At 48.9% G+C, this 21,229-nt stretch overlaps 1 long non-coding RNA gene across 1 annotated transcript; it reads right to left on the bottom strand.

Annotated features, from left to right (window-relative positions):
* Positions 1 to 9,159: 9,159 nt before the first annotated feature.
* On the bottom strand, positions 9,160 to 12,750 carry LOC147650463 (uncharacterized). The gene is made up of 3 exons (XR_015276812.1): positions 11,524 to 12,750; positions 11,196 to 11,429; positions 9,160 to 10,904 (listed from the first exon to the last, which is right to left on the bottom strand). It is a non-coding gene; the product is annotated as an uncharacterized LOC147650463 (long non-coding RNA).
* Between the last annotated feature and the right edge of the window lie 8,479 nt (positions 12,751 to 21,229).

Genomic DNA, 21,229 nt, shown 5'->3' with positions numbered 1-21,229 from the left:
TTCCAGTGGGGTTTTGTAACCTTTAGAAAGAAAATATTTAAAAAATAGTAGCTGTAACTTTTTGACTTCCAAGAAAGCAGCGATTTTTATCTTGATTTATGCTTTTAGATGATGTGCTTATTTCAAAACAGAAACATCTCCTTTGCCACGAGTTTGGTACTTCTAATCCTGCCACTTGGTTCCACAGGTATGTAATGCAGTGCTTCTTCAGTTGTCAAGACTGAAATCACAAGTTTGCTGACATCTTCTGCTTTACACTGAACTGCAAAAACTTGAGTGATCGTCTAAAGAAGTACCTAAGATTTTAGGACACAATCCACATGAGAAGGTGGTTACACTTATAATAAACCTTTAAAGATCCCTCCCGATACAAACCACTTGATGACTTGCATTCATAGGATCTTTCTTCATACACTCATCCTCCTGCATTTTTAATACCAAAGCTTCTTTCATTTCGGTAACACACCAAAGTACTGTTAGGAGTTGTTAACATACTACAAAACCAGGACCAAGATTATTACCTAAGACTCTCACTAGAGGGCACTAACTGCTTAAAAATACACTCCGAAAGATCCTTGGGGTCCAACAGCCCCGAATCTCCACCACAGACCTATCGCAAAGCTACCAAATCCAGTCTGATTCCTTCCTCCACTGAACACTCCTTTTATCCCAGAATCTACTGGCTGTAACACTCAGGAACACCTTTTAGACTCTAAACCAAATTTTATCAATGACCTGTGTACATTTTATCTTAAGCCAATATTTTATTTAGGCTTATCTAATTTTTTTCATCAATTTTTTTCCCTAGAAATTAGAATCACATCATCCATTCCACAGCTACTTGAGACAAACATCCGGTCATTCTCTTCTGCCATTTTAGAGGCAACATGTCTTTGCTTCCAGTACAGTTTCAATTAATCTTTTTCAATACAGAAGTTTTGAATCACATCTCTTTCTCTGTTTCAGAGTAGCAGTGTTTGCAGTGACATCAATACTTTTTTATCTGCATTTGTAATACCTGATGCATCGGCATCCCATCTGCCTTTTTCAGAGCAAGAGCACTGCCAGCTCAGCATCATCCTACAATCCACATCCTACAACTAGGCCTTTTAAATCAATTTGCACAGAACTCCTGGCCCAGACAAAAAATAAGATCCAGCTCAGCACAAGAGAATATTGCTACACAGTGTTCCTAAATCTATGTATACTTTTGATCTTTTTTAAGTTCTTAATGCTGAAGAAAATTCAAAGAAAACATGAGAGGTGTATGCTAGATGAGACCAGGACCAGAAAAAATAAATTAAGTTTAACTAACTGTAAGAAAGTTTTTTGACATTTGAGATTGAATCTCACAATCGGTGATTATTTATATAGTATAAACTGAAGAATTTTTTTAAAAAAATTAGAGCATTTTTAAGCTATTTCAGATAGGTAAATAATGCTCTCTTACTGAGGAACAGATCCTGCACAACAGCTGCAGTGACATTATCTCTAGTGCAGCTCTTTGTGAATTCTTGGCTTTCTCTCCAGCCAGAGGCTTCAGTTCACACTGCCCTGCACAGGATACTTTCTGGAAACTCCAATTCAGATTAGGTCCCTTCAGCTGGTAACCTATTCCTTAGAATGGGCTAGCACACTATTCATGAAATTCCTTGGACCCCACAAATGCTATCCCTCCCCAAAATGGGGGGATGAGAAGGAATGACAGTCTTAAGTGAAAAGAAATAGCCCAGACCCACTTCTTTTGTGGGAAACAGCAGTTCCTATACATCAAAGTCTTGCTATTTCAAAATTACGTAGTTAGCAGACCTTCAGCAAAACCTTCCTTCAAGCATCACAAGCTCAAGGGCAAAGTGATGATGACAATAACAGTATATGTAACATAATAATGAAATAATACTATCTTTCAACAAAACCATATATTGATCACCACACACCATCTTCTGAGTGTTAATAGACATCAGTCTATTATGACAACTTGATGCCTTTATTATTCGTATCACCATACACAATTTTACATTTTGATCTATTACTACAATGCTGTCTGTGCATTTGCAAGTTTCTTGTTCCTACCCTGTTTACTCCCCTACCTAATCAAGACAGTGACTACCACAGGTACAAGCAAGCATCCAGATCCCTGAAATAAAAGACAAGAAGCAGGCCAGGATCATGTTAATGGAAACCCAAAGTCAGGATCGAGAGCACAAAACTGCCAGGGAAATATATGAGCAATATCGAGAATTAAGAGATAAATATTCCCAAGAGCCAGAAGTTAATGGTTGATGCGGGCTAGAGCCCGATCAAAATATAAGAGGGGGGATATTGTTAAGAATAATATGTTACAGTTGCTGTTTGTAAACTCCTTACTTACCTTGTACCCCTGTCCCAGGTTTACTTACCTTGTACCCCTGTCGCAAATTGCTGTACCCCATATTTTTTTATTCCTTGTTCAGCCAGGCCCTGCCCCCTCTCCCAAGTTGCTGTACCCTGTGTTTCTTGTTCTGTGTTCAGCCAGGCACTGCCCCCACTGCTCCGAGACTCCCACATGGCAACATTGTATCCTTTTCCCGAGTTGCTGTACCGTCCTGAGGAGGAAGATGACATACGGACTTTTATGCAAACGAGAGAGACCAGAGACTTATGGGATGCACCCAGACTGGAAAAAACCCCAAAACAACGAGCCACGCAAAAGGGAAAGAATAGAACCAGCACCATCTAACAAGGAAGACCCAGAGGAGTCACCTGGCTTCTTTCAAGGGGCCGACATAACCTCGAGGAGACTCGACAGGGATGCCAGCCTAGACTACAAGGCCTAAAGAGGAGTCTTCCCAGGGACTCCCGTGAGGGAGGAAGGCCCAGCTCTGCCCAACTGACAGAGCTGTACGGATTCTCCTCTTCTGCGGTGTCCAGTGGAAGCAGTGGTGGTGTGCGCAACCCCTCGGGCCCCCACCCCAGAGCTGTGCTGCTTAATAATGGCTGTTTTAAAAGCAGCTGGTCTCCTGGCCCATTTATCACAATCGTGAGCCTGGGGAATGCAGCTAAAGCCAGCCAAAAGCAATTTCTGGAAAGTCAAGCCTGCTTTACATTTTCTGGAGTTTGGTTGTGCCAACTTCACCAGTCATTTCTAAAAAAGGAAAAGAAACTCCAAGCAAAAGAGAGAAAAACACAAAGAAACCAACCCAAAGAAACCAATCAAACAAACAGATAAAACACCCCCAATCAAACCAAAGGTAATGAGAAGTTAGGACTAGTTGTAAGGATATCACAGCAGGCGAATGGCTGCTTCCTACTTGGATCACCATCCAAAGCCACCTAGAACAACTTCTCCAAAACATATCCAACAGGAGAAATGGAAAAAGTGATCTATGGCAGCTCTGCATTGTGGTGAAGGATGAGCATGCAGTGGTCCAGATGCAGCACTGCCCACCCTCCAGGCTGCAGTTTGCTCTGCTGAAAGACTCTTGCAGGACTGTGGCCCCTCTCCATGCAATGGAAATCATTGCCACAGCTCTCAGTTGAGGCACTGGCATTTCCAGAGCCAGATTCAGGCACAATCCTACTACCTGCTGAGCCTCTGGGAAAGGTGCTGAGCATCTTCAGGCCTAGAAGCACAAAAGAGCTCAGGCTCTCCCCGAACTGGGTTTTCAGGGCAGCTTTCCATATCTCTGCAAGATTTCTTCATCCCTCAACACGTCTGACTTTATGATGTCCAACGATGCATTTGGGTTTCTTCCGTCCTCTTGTGTGCCCGTGAGTAACCTTCCACGTGGATGAAGGAGATTGTGTACAGGACAATTGATTGCGGCATTGCCATTTGGCTTCACTGTCACTCAGTTGAACACGGTCCTTATCTAAGAAGGACTTCCAAGAAATGGCTAGGAGTTTTGGCTGTGAGAGGAGCAGAAAGCACATTTTCTACAGCAAATTGCTAGCTGATGCACTTTCCTCCCTGCCAAAATAGTGATTGCCATTCATCTTCCTGGGAAGAATGTAAAGACCCATTCAGAGATGCCAGGTTCAGCTGGCCTGTGGCTTTGTGTGCCTCATTTCACATGTCCAATTTCAAGGGCCACTAAAAGAGGCTCATGTTTGCCTTGCTACCCACAAGTGCTGTAGGTATTTCCAGGAGAAGAGGGAAAACATCGCTGTCCTGTGGTGTGGTAGAAATGCCACCACAACTGTGATTGTGTGAGCAAAGCCAGCCAGTGCTTTTTGGGGCAGCAGCAGCAGCTGAGAGTGTGGCAGAGCGGTTTTGATACTCTTTTTAGAGTCCTGCAAACATTGTTCCCGAAACAAGCCACAGCTTTGCAAACGTGCCCGAAGAAAATGCAAAGAGAACTGGGGTGTGAAAATCAAAGACTGTTTATCTGTAGAAGAAAAGGAACAAGAATGAACTACACCACATATTTACACTGTAAGAATATTGGTAACAACAACAACAACAACCACAACAACAAACTATAGAACCTATTTACCTGAGAACAGCTCTAACAAAACTCTATGAAACGTATTTACAGGCAACTTAAACAAACTCTAAAACCTCTATCCTGAACACAACAACTGTAAAACGTATGTACAGCAGGGTGGCATCTGTGTCTGTGATGTCCCTAAGTCCTGGAAGAAAAACAAGTAGCACGGTCAGTGCAGTCAGGCACGGAAGGGTGTTCCATGTGCTGCCGGGCTGGGACACTGGCCCAGTGGGACTCTGCTGCCAGAAGGGAGCCTGGCTGGGGGCTGTGGCCCAGGCACTGGAACAGGGCTTGTGTGGCCCACAGCAAGCCCAGGCCAGGCCAGGGATGGCCAGCAGAATCCAGTGCATGGGCTAGCGTGTCCCTGAGCAGGAAGTGCCCAGCCCGGCCCCAGGCTGGCAGCAGGGGCCCCACTCTGCCTGTGGGGAGCACCTGCCTGTTCTGCTGCTGGCATCGGTCTTCATCCCAAGACCATGTCTTCCTCCTTGTCTTTTAGATCAATATCCATCTCTTCAATATAATCTTTCGTTTCCACCTCCATCTCTTCCTCTGTCTCGTACATATCCACATCCATGTCTTCCTCTCCAGTATCCTCTCCGTCCACTTCCATGGCTTCTTCTCTATCAGTCTGTGTATCGACGTCCGTCTCCTCCTCTCGGTCTGTGCCAGCCTGCAGAGGTAGCAAAATTTCCCACCCTGTCCCACAGAGCTGCAGCCCAGCCAGGCAGCTGCGGGGTGTCCGCCTCCGTGGAATAGTACCATAGCTCTTTTGGAACAAATGCAGACATCCTGCAGGGATGGAGAGCAAAATCCAAGCGATGGGGAGCTTTGGGGACTGCTGGGGGAATCAGGGAGCAGGTGGCAACAAGGTGACAGGGGTAGGCTTGGAGCAGGGTGAATGAAGAGCGTGCTGGCACAAGGAGCCAAGGGTTGTGTTGTGGCCGTTGCTGGATGCTGGAAGTTCTAGCTGGAGCGTGAACTGTGACATCACCGCCAGGAGTTCAGGCCCAGGCTGAAGTGGACAACGGAGACCGTAGAATGAATGATGGAATCCCTCGGTGTTTGGGCTTGGAAGGGACCCTAAAGACCATCTTGTTCCAAGCGGAGCGATCTTCGCCCAGAATAGGTTGCTCAGAGCCCCGATCCCAGCTGGCCTTGGATGTTGCCAAGGATGGAGCATCCCCAGCCTCTGTGCACAGCCCGAGCCAGTGCCCCAGCAGCCGGAGTGGAAAAGAGCAGCTTCTTTAGATCCAACTTCAAGCTCACTCCTGCAGTTGAAAGGCTTCTCCTCTCTGTGCCCATCTTTCCTAGAGCTGCAGGGAGGCCTCGCCAGCCCCCTTCTCTTTCCAGGCTGAGCATCCCCAGCCCCACACGGACAGCAGTCCGATGCGTGGCAGTCAAGGCTAAAGGGTAGCAAATGGCTACATCAGGAAGTGAGAGATGGAAGCCTTTGGAGATGGAAGCTTTACCTCTAAATGTAGAAAAGAAAGAAAAGTGGAGGGGGAAATGGTGGGACTCTGGCTCTGTTCTAACTGGTGAAGATTTTCTTCTCTTCTTTTCTGTCGTGCTAACCCAAGTTTTGTTGTTTGAAAGGAGGTTTAGCAAAATATCCATCGTCTTCTCCACTGCTGAAACACTGAACAACACCTGGGCAGGCTGAGGATGCAGAGCAAAACCTGCAAATATCTACTGCTGATCGTGATCCTGGGGAATGCAGCTAAAGCCAGCCAAAAGCAATTTCTGGGAAGTCAAGCCTGCTTTACGTTTTCTGGAGTTTGGTTGTGCCACCTTCCCCAGTCATTTCTAAAAAAGGAAAAGAAACTCCAAGCAAAAGAGAGAAAAACACAAAGAAACCAACCCAAAGAAACCAATCAAACAAACAGATAAAACACCCCCAATCAAACCAAAGGCAATGAGAAGTTAGGACTAGTTGTAAGGATATCACAGCAGGCGAATGGCTGCTTCCTACTTGGATCACCATCCAAAGCCACCTAGAACAACTTCTCCAAAACATATCCAACAGGAGAAATGGAAAAAGTGATCCATGGCAGCTCTGCATTGTGGTGAAGGATGAGCATGCAGTGGTCCAGATGCAGCACTGCCCACCCTCCAGGCTGCTGTTTGCTCTGCTGAAAGACTCTTGCAGGACTGTGGCCCCTCTCCATGCAATGGAAATCATTGCCACAGCTCTCAGTTGAGGCACTGGCATTTCCAGAGCCAGATTCAGGCACAATCCTACTACCTGCTGAGCCTCTGGGAAAGGTGCTGAGCATCTTCAGGCCTAGAAGCACAAAAGAGCTCAGGCTCTCCCCGAACTGGGTTTTCAGGGCAGCTTTCCATATCTCTGCAAGATTTCTTCATCCCTCAACACGTCTGACTTCATTATGTCCAACGATGCATTTGGGTTTCTTCCGCCCTCTTGTGTGCCCGTGAGTAACCTTCCACGTGGATGAAGGAGATTGTGTACAGGACAATTGATTGCGGCATTGCCATTTGGCTTCACTGTCACTCAGTTGAACACGGTCCTTATCTAAGAAGGACTTCCAAGAAATGGGTAGGAGTTTTGGCTGTGAGAGGAGCAGAAAGCACATTTTCTACAGCAAATTGCTAGCTGATGCACTTTCCTCCCTGCCAAAATAGTGATTGCCATTCATCTTCCTGGGGAGAATGTAAAGACCCATTCAGAGATGCCAGGTTCAGCTGGCCTGTGGCTTTGTGTGCCTCATTTCACATGTCCAATTTCAAGGGCCACTAAAAGAGGCTCATGTTTGCCTTGCTACCCACAAGTGCTGTAGGTATTTCCAGGAGAAGAGGGAAAACATCGCTGTCCTGTGGTGTGGTAGAAATGCCACCACAACTGTGATTGTGTGAGCAAAGCCAGCCAGTGCTTTTTGGGGCAGCAGCAGCAGCTGAGAGTGTGGCAGAGCGGTTTTGATACTCTTTTTAGAGTCCTGCAAACATTGTTCCCGAAACAACCCACAGCTTTGCAAATGTGCCCGAAGAAAATGCAAAGAGAACTGGGGTGTGAAAATCAAAGACTGTTTATCTGTAGAAGAAAAGGAACAAGAATGAACTATACCACATATTTACACTGTAAGAATATTGGTAACAACAACAACAACAACAACAACAACAAACTATAGAACCTATTTACCTGAGAACAGCTCTAACAAAACTCTATGAAACGTATTTACAGGCAACTTAAACAAACTCTAAAACCTCTATCCTGAACACAACAACTGTAAAACGTATGTACAGCAGGGTGGCATCTGTGTCTGTGATGTCCCTAAGTCCTGGAAGAAAAACAAGTAGCACGGTCAGTGCTGTCAGGCACGGAAGGGTGTTCCATGTGCTGCCGGGCTGGGACACTGGCCCAGTGGGACTCTGCTGCCAGAAGGGAGCCTGGCTGGGGGCTGTGGCCCAGGCACTGGAACAGGGCTTGTGTGGCCCACAGCAAGCCCAGGCCAGGCCAGGGATGGCCAGCAGAATCCAGTGCATGGGCTAGCGTGTCCCTGAGCAGGGAGTGCCCAGCCCGGCCCCAGGCTGGCAGCAGGGGCCCCACTCTGCCTGTGGGGAGCACCTGCCTGTTCTGCTGCTGGCATCGGTCTTCATCCCAAGACCATGTCTTCCTCCTTGTCTTTTAGATCAATATCCATCTCTTCAATATAATCTTTCGTTTCCACCTCCATCTCTTCCTCTGTCTCGTACATATCCACATCCATCTCTTCCTCTCCAGTATCCTCTCCGTCCACTTCCATGGCTTCTTCTCTATCAGTCTGTGTATCGACGTCCGTCTCCTCCTCTCCGTCTGTGCCAGCCTGCAGAGGTAGCAAAATTTCCCACCCTGTCCCACAGAGCTCCAGCCCAGCCAGGCAGCTGCGGGGTGTCCGCCTCCGTGGAATAGTACCATAGCTCTTTTGGAACAAATGCAGACATCCTGCAGGGATGGAGAGCAAAATCCAAGCGATGGGGAGCTTTGGGGACTGCTGTGGGAATCAGGGAGCAGGTGGCAACAAGGTGACAGGGGTAGGCTTGGAGCAGGGTGAATGAAGAGCGTGCTGGCACAAGGAGCCAAGGGTTGTGTTGTGGCCGTTGCTGGATGCTGGAAGTTCTAGCTGGAGCGTGCACTGTGACATCACCGCCAGGAGTTCAGGCCCAGGCTGAAGTGGACAACGGAGACCGTAGAATGAATGATGGAATCCCTGGGTGCTTGGGCTTGGAAGGGACCCTAAAGACCATCTTGTTCCAAGCGGAGCAATCTTCGCCCAGAATAGGTTGCTCAGAGCCCCGATCCCAGCTGGCCTTGGATGTTGCCAAGGATGGAGCATCCCCAGCCTCTGTGCACAGCCCGAGCCAGTGCCCCAGCAGCCGGAGTGGAAAAGAGCAGCTTCTTTAGATCCAACTTCAAGCTCACTCCTGCAGTTGAAAGGCTTCTCCTCTCTGTGCCCATCTTTCCTAGAGCTGCAGGGAGGCCTCGCCAGCCCCCTTCTCTTTCCAGGCTGAGCATCCCCAGCCCCACACGGACAGCAGTCCGATGCGTGGCAGTCAAGGCTAAAGGGTAGCAAATGGCTACATCAGGAAGTGAGAGATGGAAGCTTTTGAAGATGGAAGCTTTACCTCTAAATGTAGAAAAGAAAGAAAAGTGGAGGGGGAAATGGTGGGACTCTGGATCTGTTCTAACTGGCGAGGATTTTCTTTTCTTCTTTTCTGTCGTGCTAACCCAAGTTTTGTTGTTTGAAAGGAGGTTTAGCAAAATATCCATCGTCTTCTCCATTGCTGAAACACTGAACAACACCTGGGCAGGCTGAGGATGCAGAGCAAAACCTGCAAATATCTACTGCTGATCGTGATCCTGGGGAATGCAGCTAAAGCCAGCCAAAAGCAATTTCTGGGAAGTCAAGCCTGCTTTACGTTTTCTGGAGTTTGGTTGTGCCAACTTCACCAGTCATTTCTAAAAAAGGAAAAGAAACTCCAAGCAAAAGAGAGAAAAACACAAAGAAACCAACCCAAAGAAACCAATCAAACAAACAGATAAAACACCCCCAATCAAACCAAAGGCAATGAGAAGTTAGGACTAGTTGTAAGGATATCACAGCAGGCGAATAGCTGCTTCCTACTTGGATCACCATCCAAAGCCACCTAGAACAACTTCTCCAAAACATATCCAACAGGAGAAATGGAAAAAGTGATCCATGGCAGCTCTGCATTGTGGTGAAGGATGAGCATGCAGTGGTCCAGATGCAGCACTGCCCACCCTCCAGGCTGCTGTTTGCTCTGCTGAAAGACTCTTGCAGGACTGTGGCCCCTCTCCATGCAATGGAAATCATTGCCACAGCTCTCAGTTGAGGCACTGGCATTTCCAGAGCCAGATTCAGGCACAATCCTACTGCCTGCTGAGCATCTGGGAAAGCTGCTGAGCATCTTCAGGCCTAAAAGCACAAAAGAGCTCAGGCTCTCCCCGAACTGGGTTTTCAGGGCAGCTTTCCATATCTCTGCAAGATTTCTTCATCCCTCAACACGTCTGACTTCATTATGTCCAACGATGCATTTGGGTTTCTTCCGTCCTCTTGTGTGCCCGTGAGTAACCTTCCACGTGGATGAAGGAGATTGTGTACAGGACAATTGATTGTGGCATTGCCATTTGGCTTCACTGTCACTCAGTTGAACACGGTCCTTATCTAAGAAGGACTTCCAAGAAATGGGTAGGAGTTTTGGCTGTGAGAGGAGCAGAAAGCACATTTTCTACAGCAAATTGCTAGCTGATGCACTTTCCTCCCTGCCAAAATAGTGATTGCCATTCATCTTCCTGGGAAGAATGTAAAGACCCATTCAGAGATGCCAGGTTCAGCTGGCCTGTGGCTTTGTGTACCTCATTTCACATGTCCAATTTCAAGGGCCACTAAAAGAGGCTCATGTTTGCCTTGCTACCCACAAGTGCTGTAGGTATTTCCAGGAGAAGAGGGAAAACATCGCTGTCCAGTGGTGTGGTAGAAATGCCACCACAACTGTGATTGTGTGAGCAAAGCCAGCCAGTGCTTTTTGGGGCAGCAGCAGCAGCTGAGAGTGTGGCAGAGCGGTTTTGATACTCTTTTTAGAGTCCTGCAAACATTGTTCCCGAAACAAGCCACAGCTTTGCAAACGTGCCCGAAGAAAATGCAAAGAGAACTGGGGTGTGAAAATCAAAGACTGTTTATCTGTAGAAGAAAAGGAACAAGAATGAACTACACCACATATTTACACTGTAAGAATATTGGTAACAACAACAACAACAACAACAAACTATAGAACCTATTTACCTGAGAACAGCTCTAACAAAACTCTATGAAACGTATTTACAGACAACTTAAACAAACTCTAAAACCTCTATCCTGAACACAACCACTGTAAAACGTATGTACAGCAGGGTGGCATCTGTGTCTGTGATGTCCCTAAGTCCTGCAAGAAAAACAAGTAGCACGGTCAGTGCAGTCAGGCACGGAAGGGTGTTCCATGTGCTGCCGGGCTGGGACACTGGCCCAGTGGGACTCTGCTGCCAGAAGGGAGCCTGGCTGGGGGCTGTGGCCCAGGCACTGGAACAGGGCTTGTGTGGCCCACAGCAAGCCCAGGCCAGGCCAGGGATGGCCAGCAGAATCCAGTGCATGGGCTAGCGTGTCCCTGAGCAGGAAGTGCCCAGCCCGGCCCCAGGCTGGCAGCAGGGGCCCCACTCTGCCTGTGGGGAGCACCTGCCTGTTCTGCTGCTGGCATCGGTCTTCATCCCAAGACCATGTCTTCCTCCTTGTCTTTTAGATCAATATCCATCTCTTCAATATAATCTTTCGTTTCCACCTCCATCTCTTCCTCTGTCTCGTACATATCCACATCCATGTCTTCCTCTCCAGTATCCTCTCCGTCCACTTCCATGGCTTCTTCTCTATCAGTCTGTGTATCGACGTCCGTCTCCTCCTCTCCGTCTGTGCCCGCCTGCAGAGGTAGCAAAATTTCCCACCCTGTCCCACAGAGCTCCAGCCCAGCCAGGCAGCTGCGGGGTGTCCGCCTCCGTGGAATAGTACCATACCTCTTTTGGAACAAATGCAGACATCCTGCAGGGATGGAGAGCAAAATCCAAGCGATGGGGAGCTTTGGGGACTGCTGGGGGAATCAGGGAGCAGGTGGCAACAAGGTGACAGGGGTAGGCTTGGAGCAGGGTGAATGAAGAGCGTGCTGGCACAAGGAGCCAAGGGTTGTGTTGTGGCCGTTGCTGGATGCTGGAAGTTCTAGCTGGAGCGTGCACTGTGACATCACCGCCAGGAGTTCAGGCCCAGGCTGAAGTGGACAACGGAGACTGTAGAATGAATGATGGAATCCCTGGGTGCTTGGGCTTGGAAGGGACCCTAAAGACCATCTTGTTCCAAGCGGAGCGATCTTCGCCCAGAAGAGGTTGCTCAGAGCCCCGCTCCCAGCTGGCCTTGGATGTTGCCAAGGATGGAGCATCCCCAGCCTCTGTGCACAGCCTGGGCCAGTGCCCCAGCAGCCGGAGTGGAAAAGAGCAGCTTCATTAGATCCAACTTCAAGCTCACTCCTGCATTTGAAAGGCTTCTCCTCTCTGTGCCCATCTTTCCTAGAGCTGCAGGGAGGCCTCGCCAGCCCCCTTCTCTTTCCAGGCTGAGCATCCCCAGCCCCACACGGACAGCAGTCCGATGCGTGGCAGTCAAGGCTAAAGGGTAGCAAATGGCTACATCAGGAAGTGAGAGATGGAAGCTTTTGGAGATGGAAGCTTTACCTCTAAATGTAGAAAAGAAAGAAAAGTGGAGGGGGAAATGGTGGGACTCTGGCTCTGTTCTAACTGGCGAAGATTTTCTTTTCTTCTTTTCTGTCGTGCTAACCCAAGTTTTGTTGTTTGAAAGGAGGTTTAGCAAAATATCCATCGTCTTCTCCACTGCTGAAACACTGAACAACACCTGGGCAGGCTGAGGATGCAGAGCAAAACCTGCAAATATCTACTGCTGATCGTGATCCTGGGGGATGCAGCTAAAGCCAGCCAAAAGCAATTTCTGGAAAGTCAAGCCTGCTTTACGTTTTCTGGAGTTTGGTTGTGCCAACTTCACCAGTCATTTCTAAAAAAGGAAAAGAAACTCCAAGCAAAAGAGAGAAAAACACAAAGAAACCAACCCAAAGAAACCAATCAAACAAACAGATAAAACACCCCCAATCAAACCAAAGGCAATGAGAAGTTAGGACTAGTTGTAAGGATATCACAGCAGGCGAATGGCTGCTTCCTACTTGGATCACCATCCAAAGCCACCTAGAACAACTTCTCCAAAACATATCCAACAGGAGAAATGGAAAAAGTGATCCATGGCAGCTCTGCATTGTGGTGAAGGATGAGCATGCAGTGGTCCAGATGCAGCACTGCCCACCCTCCAGGCTGCTGTTTGCTCTGCTGAAAGACTCTTGCAGGACTGTGGCCCCTCTCCATGCAATGGAAATCATTGCCACAGCTCTCAGTTGAGGCACTGGCATTTCCAGAGCCAGATTCAGGCACAATCCTACTGCCTGCTGAGCATCTGGGAAAGCTGCTGAGCATCTTCAGGCCTAGAAGCACAAAAGAGCTCAGGCTCTCCCCGAACTGGGTTTTCAGGGCAGCTTTCCATATCTCTGCAAGATTTCTTCATCCCTCAACACGTCTGACTTTATTATGTCCAACGATGCATTTGGGTTTCTTCCGTCCTCTTGTGTGCCCGTGAGTAACCTTCCACGTGGATGAAGGAGATTGTGTACAGGACAATTGATTGCGGCATTGCCATTTGGCTTCACTGTCACTCAGTTGAACACGGTCCTTATCTAAGAAGGACTTCCAAGAAATGGGTAGGAGTTTTGGCTGTGAGAGGAGCAGAAAGCACATTTTCTACAGCAAATTGCTAGCTGATGCACTTTCCTCCCTGCCAAAATAGTGATTGCCATTCATCTTCCTGGGAAGAATGTAAAGACCCATTCAGAGATGCCAGGTTCAGCTGGCCTGTGGCTTTGTGTGCCTCATTTCACATGTCCAATTTCAAGGGCCACTAAAAGAGGCTCATGTTTGCCTTGCAACCCACAAGTGCTGTAGGTATTTCCAGGAGAAGAGGGAAAACATCGCTGTCCTGTGGTGTGGTAGAAATGCCACCACAACTGTGATTGTGTGAGCAAAGCCAGCCAGTGCTTTTTGGGGCAGCAGCAGCAGCTGAGAGTGTGGCAGAGCGGTTTTGATACTCTTTTTAGAGTCCTGCAAACATTGTTCCCGAAACAAGCCACAGCTTTGCAAACGTGCCCGAAGAAAATGCAAAGAGAACTGGGGTGTGAAAATCAAAGACTGTTTATCTGTAGAAGAAAAGGAACAAGAATGAACTACACCACATATTTACACTGTAAGAATATTGGTAACAACAACAACAACAACAAACTATAGAACCTATTTACCTGAGAACAGCTCTAACAAAACTCTATGAAACGTATTTACAGGCAACTTAAACAAACTCTAAAACTTCTATCCTGAACACAACAACTGTAAAACGTATGTACAGCAGGGTGGCATCTGTGTCTGTGATGTCCCTAAGTCCTGGAAGAAAAACAAGTAGCACGGTCAGTGCAGTCAGGCACGGAAGGGTGTTCCATGTGCTGCCAGGCTGGGACACTGGCCCAGTGGGACTCTGCTGCCAGAAGGGAGCCTGGCTGGGGGCTGTGGCCCAGGCACTGGAACAGGGCTTGTGTGGCCCACAGCAAGCCCAGGCCAGGCCAGGGATGGCCAGCAGAATCCAGTGCATGGGCTAGCGTGTCCCTGAGCAGGGAGTGCCCAGCCCGGCCCCAGGCTGGCAGCAGGGGCCCCACTCTGCCTGTGGGGAGCACCTGCCTGTTCTGCTGCTGGCATCGGTCTTCATCCCAAGACCATGTCTTCCTCCTTGTCTTTTAGATCAATATCCATCTCTTCAATATAATCTTTCGTTTCCACCTCCATCTCTTCCTCTGTCTCGTACATATCCACATCCATCTCTTCCTCTCCAGTATCCTCTCCGTCCACTTCCATGGCTTCTTCTCTATCAGTCTGTGTATCGACGTCCGTCTCCTCCTCTCCGTCTGTGCCCGCCTGCAGAGGTAGCAAAATTTCCCACCCTGTCCCACAGAGCTCCAGCCCAGCCAGGCAGCTGCGGGGTGTCCGCCTCCGTGGAATAGTACCATACCTCTTTTGGAACAAATGCAGACATCCTGCAAGGATGGAGAGCAAAATCCAAGCGATGGGGAGCTTTGGGGACTGCTGGGGGAATCAGGGAGCAGGTGGCAACAAGGTGACAGGGGTAGGCTTGGAGCAGGGTGAATGAAGAGCGTGCTGGCACAAGGAGCCAAGGGTTGTGTTGTGGCCGTTGCTGGATGCTGGAAGTTCTAGCTGGAGCGTGCACTGTGACATCACCGCCAGGAGTTCAGGCCCAGGCTAAAGTAGACAACGGAGACTGTAGAATGAATGATGGAATCCCTGGGTGCTTGGGCTTGGAAGGGACCCTAAAGACCATCTTGTTCCAAGCGGAGCGATCTTCGCCCAGAAGAGGTTGCTCAGAGCCCCGCTCCCAGCTGGCCTTGGATGTTGCCAAGGATGGAGCATCCCCAGCCTCTGTGCACAGCCTGGGCCAGTGCCCCAGCAGCCTGAGTGGAAAAGAGCAGCTTCATTAGATCCAACTTCAAGCTCACTCCTGCATTTGAAAGGCTTCTCCTCTCTGTGCCCATCTTTCCTAGAGCTGCAGGGAGGCCTCGCCAGCCCCCTTCTCTTTCCAGGCTGAGCATCCCCAGCCCCACACGGACAGCAGTCCGATGCGTGGCAGTCAAGGCTAAAGGGTAGCAAATGGCTACATCAGGAAGTGAGAGATGGAAGCTTTTGAAGATGGAAGCTTTACCTCTAAATGTAGAAAAGAAAGAAAAGTGGAGGGGGAAATGGTGGGACTCTGGATCTGTTCTAACTGGCGAGGATTTTCTTTTCTTCTTTTCTGTCGTGCTAACCCAAGTTTTGTTGTTTGAAAGGAGGTTTAGCAAAATATCCATCGTCTTCTCCATTGCTGAAACACTGAACAACACCTGGGCAGGCTGAGGATGCAGAGCAAAACCTGCAAATATCTACTGCTGATCGTGATCCTGGGGAATGCAGCTAAAGCCAGCCAAAAGCAATTTCTGGGAAGTCAAGCCTGCTTTACGGTTTCTGGAGTTTGGTTGTGCCAACTTCACCAGTCATTTCTAAAAAAGGAAAAGAAACTCCAAGCAAAAGAGAGAAAAACACAAAGAAACCAACCCAAAGAAACCAATCAAACAAACAGATAAAACACCCCCAATCAAACCAAAGGCAATGAGAAGTTAGGACTAGTTGTAAGGATATCACAGCAGGCGAATAGCTGCTTCCTACTTGGATCACCATCCAAAGCCACCTAGAACAACTTCTCCAAAACATATCCAACAGGAGAAATGGAAAAAGTGATCCATGGCAGCTCTTCATTGTGGTGAAGGATGAGCATGCAGTGGTCCAGATGCAGCACTGCCCACCCTCCAGGCTGCTGTTTGCTCTGCTGAAAGACTCTTGCAGGACTGTGGCCCCTCTCCATGCAATGGAAATCATTGCCACAGCTCTCAGTTGAGGCACTGGCATTTCCAGAGCCAGATTCAGGCACAATCCTACTGCCTGCTGAGCATCTGGGAAAGCTGCTGAGCATCTTCAGGCCTAAAAGCACAAAAGAGCTCAGGCTCTCCCCGAACTGGGTTTTCAGGGCAGCTTTCCATATCTCTGCAAGATTTCTTCATCCCTCAACACGTCTGACTTCATTATGTCCAACGATGCATTTGGGTTTCTTCCGTCCTCTTGTGTGCCCGTGAGTAACCTTCCACGTGGATGAAGGAGATTGTGTACAGGACAATTGATTGTGGCATTGCCATTTGGCTTCACTGTCACTCAGTTGAACACGGTCCTTATCTAAGAAGGACTTCCAAGAAATGGGTAGGAGTTTTGGCTGTGAGAGGAGCAGAAAGCACATTTTCTACAGCAAATTGCTAGCTGATGCACTTTCCTCCCTGCCAAAATAGTGATTGCCATTCATCTTCCTGGGAAGAATGTAAAGACCCATTCAGAGATGCCAGGTTCAGCTGGCCTGTGGCTTTGTGTACCTCATTTCACATGTCCAATTTCAAGGGCCACTAAAAGAGGCTCATGTTTGCCTTGCTACCCACAAGTGCTGTAGCTATTTCCAGGAGAAGAGGGAAAACATCGCTGTCCAGTGGTGTGGTAGAAATGCCACCACAACTGTGATTGTGTGAGCAAAGCCAGCCAGTGCTTTTTGGGGCAGCAGCAGCAGCTGAGAGTGTGGCAGAGCGGTTTTGATACTCTTTTTAGAGTCCTGCAAACATTGTTCCCGAAACAACCCACAGCTTTGCAAATGTGCCCGAAGAAAATGCAAAGAGAACTGGGGTGTGAAAATCAAAGACTGTTTATCTGTAGAAGAAAAGGAACAAGAATGAACTACACCACATATTTACACTGTAAGAATATTGGTAACAACAACAACAACAACAACAAACTATAGAACCTATTTACCTGAGAACAGCTCTAACAAAACTCTATGAAACGTATTTACAGACAACTTAAACAAACTCTAAAACCTCTATCCTGAACACAACAACTGTAAAACGTATGTACAGCAGGGTGGCATCTGTGTCTGTGATGTCCCTAAGTCCTGCAAGAAAAACAAGTAGCACGGTCAGTGCAGTCAGGCACGGAAGGGTGTTCCATGTGCTGCCGGGCTGGGACACTGGCCCAGTGGGACTCTGCTGCCAGAAGGGAGCCTGGCTGGGGGCTGTGGCCCAGGCACTGGAACAGGGCTTGTGTGGCCCACAGCAAGCCCAGGCCAGGCCAGGGATGGCCATCAGAATGCAGTGCATGGGCTAGCGTGTCCCTGAGCAGGAAGTGCCCAGCCCGGCCCCAGGCTGGCAGCAGGGGCCCCACTCTGCCTGTGGGGAGCACCTGCCTGTTCTGCTGCTGGCATCGGTCTTCATCCCAAGACCATGTCTTCCTCCTTGTCTTTTAGATCAATATCCATCTCTTCAATATAATCTTTCGTTTCCACCTCCATCTCTTCCTCTGTCTCGTACATATCCACATCCATCTCTTCCTCTCCAGTATCCTCTCCGTCCACTTCCATGGCTTCTTCTCTATCAGTCTGTGTATCGACGTCCGTCTCCTCCTCTCGGTCTGTGCCAGCCTGCAGAGGTAGCAAAATTTCCCACCCTGTCCCACAGAGCTGCAGCCCAGCCAGGCAGCTGCGGGGTGTCCGCCTCCGTGGAATAGTACCATAGCTCTTTTGGAACAAATGCAGACATCCTGCAGGGATGGAGAGCAAAATCCAAGCGATGGGGAGCTTTGGGGACTGCTGGGGGAATCAGGGAGCAGGTGGCAACAAGGTGACAGGGGTAGGCTTGGAGCAGGGTGAATGAAGAGCGTGCTGGCACAAGGAGCCAAGGGTTGTGTTGTGGCCGTTGCTGGATGCTGGAAGTTCTAGCTGGAGCGTGCACTGTGACATCACCGCCAGGAGTTCAGGCCCAGGCTGAAGTGGACAACGGAGACTGTAGAATGAATGATGGAATCCCTGGGTGCTTGGGCTTGGAAGGGACCCTAAAGACCATCTTGTTCCAAGCGGAGCGATCTTCGCCCAGAAGAGGTTGCTCAGAGCCCCGCTCCCAGCTGGCCTTGGATGTTGCCAAGGATGGAGCATCCCCAGCCTCTGTGCACAGCCTGGGCCAGTGCCCCAGCAGCCTGAGTGGAAAAGAGCAGCTTCATTAGATCCAACTTCAAGCTCACTCCTGCATTTGAAAGGCTTCTCCTCTCTGTGCCCATCTTTCCTAGAGCTGCAGGGAGGCCTCGCCAGCCCCCTTCTCTTTCCAGGCTGAGCATCCCCAGCCCCACACGGACAGCAGTCCGATGCGTGGCAGTCAAGGCTAAAGGGTAGCAAATGGCTACATCAGGAAGTGAGAGATGGAAGCTTTTGGAGATGGAAGCTTTACCTCTAAATGTAGAAAAGAAAGAAAAGTGGAGGGGGAAATGGTGGGACTCTGGCTCTGTTCTAACTGGCGAAGATTTTCTTTTCTTCTTTTCTGTCGTGCTAACCCAAGTTTTGTTGTTTGAAAGGAGGTTTAGCAAAATATCCATCGTCTTCTCCACTGCTGAAACACTGAACAACACCTGGGCAGGCTGAGGATGCAGAGCAAAACCTGCAAATATCTACTGCTGATCGTGATCCTGGGGGATGCAGCTAAAGCCAGCCAAAAGCAATTTCTGGAAAGTCAAGCCTGCTTTACGTTTTCTGGAGTTTGGTTGTGCCAACTTCACCAGTCATTTCTAAAAAAGGAAAAGAAACTCCAAGCAAAAGAGAGAAAAACACAAAGAAACCAACCCAAAGAAACCAATCAAACAAACAGATAAAACACCCCCAATCAAACCAAAGGCAATGAGAAGTTAGGACTAGTTGTAAGGATATCACAGCAGGCGAATGGCTGCTTCCTACTTGGATCACCATCCAAAGCCACCTAGAACAACTTCTCCAAAACATATCCAACAGGAGAAATGGAAAAAGTGATCCATGGCAGCTCTGCATTGTGGTGAAGGATGAGCATGCAGTGGTCCAGATTGCCCACCCTCCAGGCTGCTGTTTGCTCTGCTGAAAGACTCTTGCAGGACTGTGGCCCCTCTCCATGCAATGGAAATCATTGCCACAGCTCTCAGTTGAGGCACTGGCATTTCCAGAGCCAGATTCAGGCACAATCCTACTGCCTGCTGAGCATCTGGGAAAGCTGCTGAGCATCTTCAGGCCTAGAAGCACAAAAGAGCTCAGGCTCTCCCCGAACTGGGTTTTCAGGGCAGCTTTCCATATCTCTGCAAGATTTCTTCATCCCTCAACATGTCTGACTTTATTATGTCCAACGATGCATTTGGGTTTCTTCCGTCCTCTTGTGTGCCCGTGAGTAACCTTCCACGTGGATGAAGGAGATTGTGTACAGGACAATTGATTGCGACATTGTCATTTGGCTTCACTGTCACTCAGTTGAACACGGTCCTTATCTAAGAAGGACTTCCAAGAAATGGGTAGGAGTTTTGGCTGTGAGAGGAGCAGAAAGCACATTTTCTACAGCAAATTGCTAGCTGATGCACTTTCCTCCCTGCCAAAATAGTGATTGCCATTCATCTTCCTGGGAAGAATGTAAAGACCCATTCAGAGATGCCAGGTTCAGCTGGCCTGTGGCTTTGTGTGCCTCATTTCACATGTCCAATTTCAAGGGCCACTAAAAGAGGCTCATGTTTGCCTTGCAACCCACAAGTGCTGTAGGTATTTCCAGGAGAAGAGGGAAAACATCGCTGTCCTGTGGTGTGGTAGAAATGCCACCACAACTGTGATTGTGTGAGCAAAGCCAGCCAGTGCTTTTTGGGGCAGCAGCAGCAGCTGAGAGTGTGGCAGAGCGGTTTTGATACTCTTTTTAGAGTCCTGCAAACATTGTTCCCGAAACAAGCCACAGCTTTGCAAACGTGCCCGAAGAAAATGCAAAGAGAACTGGGGTGTGAAAATCAAAGACTGTTTATCTGTAGAAGAAAAGGAACAAGAATGAACTATACCACATATTTACACTGTAAGAATATTGGTAACAACAACAACAACAACAACAACAACAAACTATAGAACCTATTTACCTGAGAACAGCTCTAACAAAACTCTATGAAACGTATTTACAGGCAACTTAAACAAACTCTAAAACTTCTATCCTGAACACAACAACTGTAAAACGTATGTACAGCAGGGTGGCATCTGTGTCTGTGATGTCCCTAAGTCCTGGAAGAAAAACAAGTAGCACGGTCAGTGCAGTCAGGCACGGAAGGGTGTTCCATGTGCTGCCGGGCTGGGACACTGGCCCAGTGGGACTCTGCTGCCAGAAGGGAGCCTGGCTGGGGGCTGTGGCCCAGGCACTGGAACAGGGCTTGTGTGGCCCACAGCAAGCCCAGGCCAGGCCAGGGATGGCCAGGAGAATCCAGTGCATGGGCTAGCGTGTCCCTGAGCAGGGAGTGCCCAGCCCGGCCCCAGGCTGGCAGCAGGGGCCCCACTCTGCCTGTGGGGAGCACCTGCCTGTTCTGCTGCTGGCATCGGTCTTCATCCCAAGACCATGTCTTCCTCCTTGTCTTTTAGATCAATATCCATCTCTTCAATATAATCTTTCGTTTCCACCTCCATCTCTTCCTCTGTCTCGTACATATCCACATCCATCTCTTCCTCTCCAGTATCCTCTCCGTCCACTTCCATGGCTTCTTCTCTATCAGTCTGTGTATCGACGTCCGTCTCCTCCTCTCCGTCTGTGCCAGCCTGCAGAGGTAGCAAAATTTCCCACCCTGTCCCACAGAGCTGCAGCCCAGCCAGGCAGCTGCGGGGTGTCCGCCTCCGTGGAATAGTACCATAGCTCTTTTGGAACAAATGCAGACATCCTGCAGGGATGGAGAGCAAAATCCAAGCGATGGGGAGCTTTGGGGACTGCTGGGGGAATCAGGGAGCAGGTGGCAACAAGGTGACAGGGGTAGGCTTGGAGCAGGGTGAATGAAGAGCGTGCTGGCACAAGGAGCCAAGGGTTGTGTTGTGGCCGTTGCTGGATGCTGGAAGTTCTAGCTGGAGCGTGCACTGTGACATCACCGCCAGGAGTTCAGGCCCAGGCTGAAGTGGACAACGGAGACCGTAGAATGAATGATG

Source organism: Cyanistes caeruleus, chromosome 15 (genome assembly GCF_971803275.1).
Source record: "Cyanistes caeruleus chromosome 15, bCyaCae1.hap1.1, whole genome shotgun sequence".
Lineage (NCBI taxonomy): Eukaryota > Metazoa > Chordata > Aves > Passeriformes > Paridae > Cyanistes > Cyanistes caeruleus.
The sequence above is the reverse complement of the archived record's forward strand: the minus strand, read 5'-3'. Positions and strand labels throughout refer to the sequence as shown.